Raw genomic sequence first — 6,397 nt, 5'->3', positions numbered from 1 at the left:
TTACAGGGTGCCAACAACTTTATGAGTTCGCTTTAATTTGTATTCCAAAGCAGTTGCTTAAACCATGAATTTGCCTTGTTTGCTTACAAATAAGCAATTTATTGTTTAAATGAACCCTTTTTGGCACTTACTGCTACTCCCTCAATATAGGGTGTTTAAAATCTGTCACGGGTTCGTCTTGCTATCAGAAAATATTGTAAGAAAGGTACCACTTCCTTAAAATGACAGAAGCTAAGATTGCTGTTTTCCCACTGCACATTGCAGCCCCAGCCTTTTAGGCACACTTCTACCTATTTACATAAGTAATCTGATTTCAAGAGGACTGTACATAGGAAAATGATAGTGCACATCTGAGTGTTGGTGTGATTCAGACTATGATTAGATATCTTTGCAACCAGTGCCATTTTGTTCAGCTCTAGTTGCTGAAGCTGCAGGTAATATGAGCTATTTTAAATCCAAGTAGAGTGAAACAACACTCTTTACTGGATACCCTTCTTGTGCACTCACCACATTCAAGAGTTATGGAGTTTGCCAAGGGCTGGATATTTAATACTATCAACAAAATCCTGCCCCTAAAGCAGGGGAAATAGTCCTCTGCTTTATGCCTGATGGACTGCATTTCATTGAGTCTGGTATATTAAGGCTTCAAAGGTCAATCAAGCTTTGATTCAGATATTTTCTTAGCCACATTGAACACAAGAACTCCCCAAGTACCTTTGATATTACCACATTTATTACTGTGGATGGTACAACTCCTTATCAGTAAGAATAATAGAATCAGGTCCTTGGTGTTTCTTCTAAAAATAACAAAACAAAACAACCACTTTGCATCTTCAAGTGTTCTTCCTTCATAGTTCCTGCAAACCAAGCATTAGAAGTATTAAAATTAAGAATACTAAACAACACGTTGTGTGTTATCCTAAGGCCACCTAATTGGACAGATAGTTGTAGAACTGACTTGCATAGACTATATCCTCCATGTAAGCATTTAGGTATTAAATGTGTGAAAATCCTAAAAACCTAGATGTTTGGTGCTCTCCTGAAACGTAACACACACTTCAAGACATCTTGTTTTCCTGGAAATACAGAACAAAATCTTAAGATGCATGGATGTGTTTGCCTTCAATAACAACCTAAATGGGATGATAAAAATCAGAACCTTCTGGAAAACTGCTTTTCCTGTATCAGGTACATTATGCTTGGTATAAGAGTTATGCTGATACTGTGCTTGTTTTTCTGTCTGCTCCTTATTTCCTTATCAGTATTAAAGATTGAGATGGAGGCGGGGAATGGCCCTTGACAAAATCACCATGCTGGGTAAAACTGGGGTCATGCTGAATCTGAGTTAAGGCTCCCAGCACTCTGACAAAAATGCCCATCACTGACCTTTGATAAACTTACTGCTCTGAAAATGGTAAAAGGTTAATTTGGTGTTGCTACATTAGGTCAAACACAATATTGCCTTTCCACACTACCTTACTTATTCTGATTTGGATTCTGTCTATCTTTCAGCTAGTGTAAACTTGGCATAAACTCTGAATTACTGGTTTGGCTAGCTAATGTGACACTTGTGTGGAATATATCAGATTAAATTAAATGCATATTGGAAATGCACCTATTGGATAGTCACAATTACAAAGGGACAACAGGGGAATCGAAAGGATAAAATTGCTTGTTGGCAATACCAATCCTTTTCTATATTAAATAAGCAGGTGATGAAATGACTCAGAAAAGTCTGATGATGGGTTTATGCCAGGTCCTAGAGGAGTTACTAAATGCACACCTTTGAAGTCCTTGGATTATTCCCATTCTGTCAACGGATTGCCTCAGGGTGGGTGAATTAGATTTGTTTCATAATATTTTCAGAGTACTAAGCTCCAGGAACTTGCTGACCTGCAAGCTGGTGAAGGAAATCAGAATAAACATACACAGTTGCCTGTACACTCCTAAATTACTATGTGCTGCACTGAACAAGCCAGGAGGCCTCCTCCTGCTCTTTTCCAGCTCCTTCACTGTTTAACACTTTATCCTGTGTTTTCTTGATCATACTGGCACAGCTGTTTGTGCACCTGTATGAAAAACTAGACCCAGGAAATGGATCTCAGTGAGGCGGTGTGAGCAAAGCATGTGAGTGGGTGTGGTGTGTGTTGTTCTTTTATTAACTGACCCTGTTTTCAGAAACTTCAGCAGAGTCCCTACAAAATGTGCAAGTGTCTGAGACCACAGCTTTTCCAGCTGAGAGAACAAGAAACTAGGGGGTCCTAAATGTTGTTCGATCAACTGGAAGTTGAAGATGACTTACACTCTCTCAGCTACAAACACTGATTGTTAAATGCACTTTGCCTCTAAAACATTAAGGATTGTTATTAGCTTAAAAACAGATGGGTGACCAGATATATATTTAATGACAATAAACAATAGGAAGGTGATGTACACACAAATGAAGCCATTTACAGCAAGTGTATAGGAGGCTCTTTTAACTTCTTTCTGTCCCTCATTATCAGGAGGTAATGGCAGCTCATACAGCGTTTACACAATGAAAGGGACCATTGGAAGGCAAGCTAAGTAACCTGCAGCTACCATGAACACTAAAAGAAAGCACTTTTTACTTTCTCACTACTGTTAAAAGCTCAACTTTAACTTGAGAAGGGAAAAGGTAATTTTGGAAGCCTGTTTAGCTTGATTTATTTGCGGCTTGAGAGCTCAGATATAAAGGCATATTTGTCATTTAATTCGTGCTGCAAGGCTTGCCAAATACCCTGGGACTTTAATGAACCTGGGGGGGAGACTTCTTTACTTATGAATATGCTTTAAATTAAAAGTACCAACTGGCAGTGAATTTTGAAGGCTGGGTGCACAACAGGGGGAAAGAGCAAATGATAGAGCACTGCTCATACGCACAATTGATGACATTTTTTATCCCTGGAAAGGTGTGCCCTTATGGAGACTTTGAACAGATAATTTTTTCCACCATGCTGCTCCTTGTCCTTTTTCTGGAATGCCGGAGTTAAAAGCCTGCTTTATTGCTTCTCCGTTTTGATGTATGCTGAGTATCAGAGTCAGAGCACCTTAGGCAGCGTGCGCTTAGCTGCCAATGCAATGGGAAGCAGAAGGGCCTTTGGAAAAAAGTTGAGAAATAAAATTCAGCTCTGGAAAATATCTGCCACATAAGTCACTTTTTCCTTCTTCATTAAGGTAAAACTGAACTCTTAAGAAACTGTTGAAAAACAGAGGAAAACAGAGCGCCCAATCCTAGCAAAGATACAGTCAGGGTCCTGTTGTACAGGTGGGAAAAACCAGTCAGGTTTTCTTTGGTAACGATAAGCACAGAAACTATTTCTCTGCTAAGGCTGAAAGCACTCATGTTTCCTCTCTGGCAGGGGAAAGACCTAATTCTTCTTTTCTTCCCCTCCCCTTTTTGGAGCTGTTGTTTGAAGCATCCACTTGATGCCTCTTGCCTCTGACATGCCTTGCGGTAGCTTTTGACATGGAATTGCCGCAGCATCAGTAGCAGTCAGTATTTGCAGGCAGCGAGCCCTGTGTCCCAGCTGCCACACTGAGGCTTTCTTCTTTTTGGACTCTGACTGATCCCTCAGGTTGGTATGGATCGCAGTGCACATGCGAGCCCTGTGAATGTACTCCAACTTCTTCTGCTTCCCAAGCAGGTTCCCACATTTCTGTCAACATAGGAATCCTCCACACTGCCAGGGGGGACAAATGGTCTTTCTGTTCTTCTTGAAAGGAAGTAGGAAAAGATTTAATTTCTGCCATCATAGCTAAACAGGGAAGTCAAGGGTAAGCTACTGGAGGTCAATGATAATGATGGCTTTGTATCTTGTTCATAAGCATCTCCAAGCAACTGGTGGACAAAGGGATCATAGATCTTCCTTCATTCATCAGGTTTGTATCTAAGAAAGCCATTTTGGTTCCTACTGTTAACAATTACATGATACGTCATTCAGCTTGCTTTGAGGACACAAGTCACAAAGATATGAAATAAATTGCCATTGCAAAGTAGGTAATATTATGCCTCTGTTCTCCCTTAATCCTTATAGAGGATGAGTGTCTTGTGCACCTGATCTTTGGTAACAAATATCTCAGAGCAGGGCCAGTCATTTCCTACCTATTTGTGTGGGCCTTCTAGCCTGGTCAAGTCCTCATCCGATTCATCTACAAGTGCTACTGCAGAGGTGTTACATTGCTACTGCAATGTACAGTTACTTTACTTCCTTTACAGGAGAAAGTTAGTTACTTGCTTTGTTGCCTTTGTATCGTAAAAAAAGTATGATGAAGAAAAAATGTATGGTGAAAAAAAAAAATTATCTAAAAGTCAGTCAAACAATTCATAAAGCAGGGATATCTAGAACTTTGTAGCAGTTTACCACATGGTTTCAGGAGGTTTTTTAGGTGTGTTTCTGTGTAAGTGTGAGTTTGCTTGTTTGTTTTTTTCCTTTACTGAAGAATGTTTGTAGGTTTAAATCACAATTTAGGTTAATGTGTAAGTGCTTCCACTTTCTTACGAAGAGCTATGAATGAAAACTAAGTAGCTGGTGAGCAGGTATCAGAATTCTCAAATGCTCTATGTTTCCTAGCTGGTAATGGAAGGGAGTGAAATGACAAGGGAAGCTCTGAGAGGTGGGTATGACTTTAATGACTGGAGAAAATTCAGTACAACAAAAAGCTGAGCTCCTGGAACAGACAATAAAGGACAATGGGATTAAAGTGAAGACACTTTGTCAGACCTGCATGCTTGTGGCTTAAATGGGGATTTCATTCATAAATTCATAAAATTTTGTATTTATTTGTGCATTTTTCAGAAAAATAATTTGGCTTCAAATTGAATAAATGCTGTAAGTTTGAAAGGGACAATAGATGATGCAGAATACTTTTTCATATAAACTAGCATAAAATAAGTGCTAAGATCTCTAGATGTTAGCATGTTGGGACAGATAAAAAGCTGTTACCATTGAGTGTAATAGTATTAATCCTTTATTAACACTCTCTAAACTTTAAATTTGAAGCACAAGTGAACAAGTGAAGGCATTGGGGAGAAATCTTTATTTTTGAGGGGTAAGTGTTGTTTCTCACAAATAATTAGGGTAGGATTAACTCTCACTCTAGTTGAAGTCAGGCATTCCTGATGACCTTTAAATTTAGGGACATTCACCTTCATCCTGCTGCTTGAACAACAAGCTGAACTGAAAGGAGCCCCTCTGCTCTTTAAGTTGCACAAGAGTTTCCTGTAGAAACTGGTTAGGTTGCTATCTCTTTTCCTCAAAGCTGGTGCCTGTTTTTTTTTTCTTCTTTTCCCTCTACTTTTCATAGGAGAACTTCTAAATAGTTTCATCAGCTGAGGAGAAACCTGAATAAGATGAGCCAGGATCATCTGCAGAAGTTACTTCTCTGCCAAATTTCATCTGTTTGATTTCATTGTAGTTTCATTCATCCTCATGGAAAACAGTAATTCTATTCTTTACCATCAAACACCCCAGCTTCCAAGCATCCAGCTCAGATCAAAAGGCATAACTGAAACCTACAGTTGAAGCATGTTGTGAAAGAAATCCAGACCCATTTAAATAGCTCTAGGAAAACTGCCTTTTCCTTGTGCATTAAGCTTTACCAGCTGCAAAGCTTTCCAGGAAGGACACTTAAGAATTCAGTAGTTGCAACTTCAAAGACAGACAGACATGAGAGCTGAACTATCCATCTCCACGTGTTTCATCTACAGTCTGTTTCCCTTTGACATAGTATATTAGCATCTGGGGCTGCTAATTGTGCTTCATAAGTGCACATTGTAACTGACTTGCGAAAACCAAAAGTTTTAATCTCTCTAATCTTCCCACTGGAGGTTTACATTCCCACAGTTGTACTGAATTTCACATTGGCTATTGTGTGGCCACAGTAAATGAGGGGACAGAGACTTCCAGTAGGGAACTCTGAACTTTTTAAGATGTTAGTAAATAGATAAACCAATCTATTGTCTGTGAAAACAACTACTAAACCAGTTATTGCTCCACAACCTTACTAAAGGATAAGTAGATAGTTTTGTTTCTGTTTTCAACCTCATAACCTGTTATTCATTGCAAAATTTACATGATTTTTTCAAACAAGTTATCTTATACTGACATGGCAGGAAATACACATGGAAGTTGAGCGTAGTGGTCGTATTATCTGTTACTCAACTGCACCATGCTAGCACAGTGACTAACATACTGGGCTGGCATGAGGTCCACATTTAAATGAGTTTCATAGAATCACAGAATGAATCATTTAGGTTGGAAAAGACCCTTAAGATCATCGAGTCCAACTGTAAACCTAACACTGCCAAGTCCACCACTAAACCACGTCCCTAAGTGCCACCTCTACACGTCTTTTAAATACTTCCAGGGATGGTGAC

The sequence above is a fragment of the Aptenodytes forsteri genome, unplaced genomic scaffold (assembly GCF_000699145.1).
Source record: "Aptenodytes forsteri isolate BGI_AS27 unplaced genomic scaffold, ASM69914v1 Scaffold93, whole genome shotgun sequence".
NCBI classification, from domain to species: domain Eukaryota; kingdom Metazoa; phylum Chordata; class Aves; order Sphenisciformes; family Spheniscidae; genus Aptenodytes; species Aptenodytes forsteri.
Note: the sequence above shows the minus strand (reverse complement) of the source record.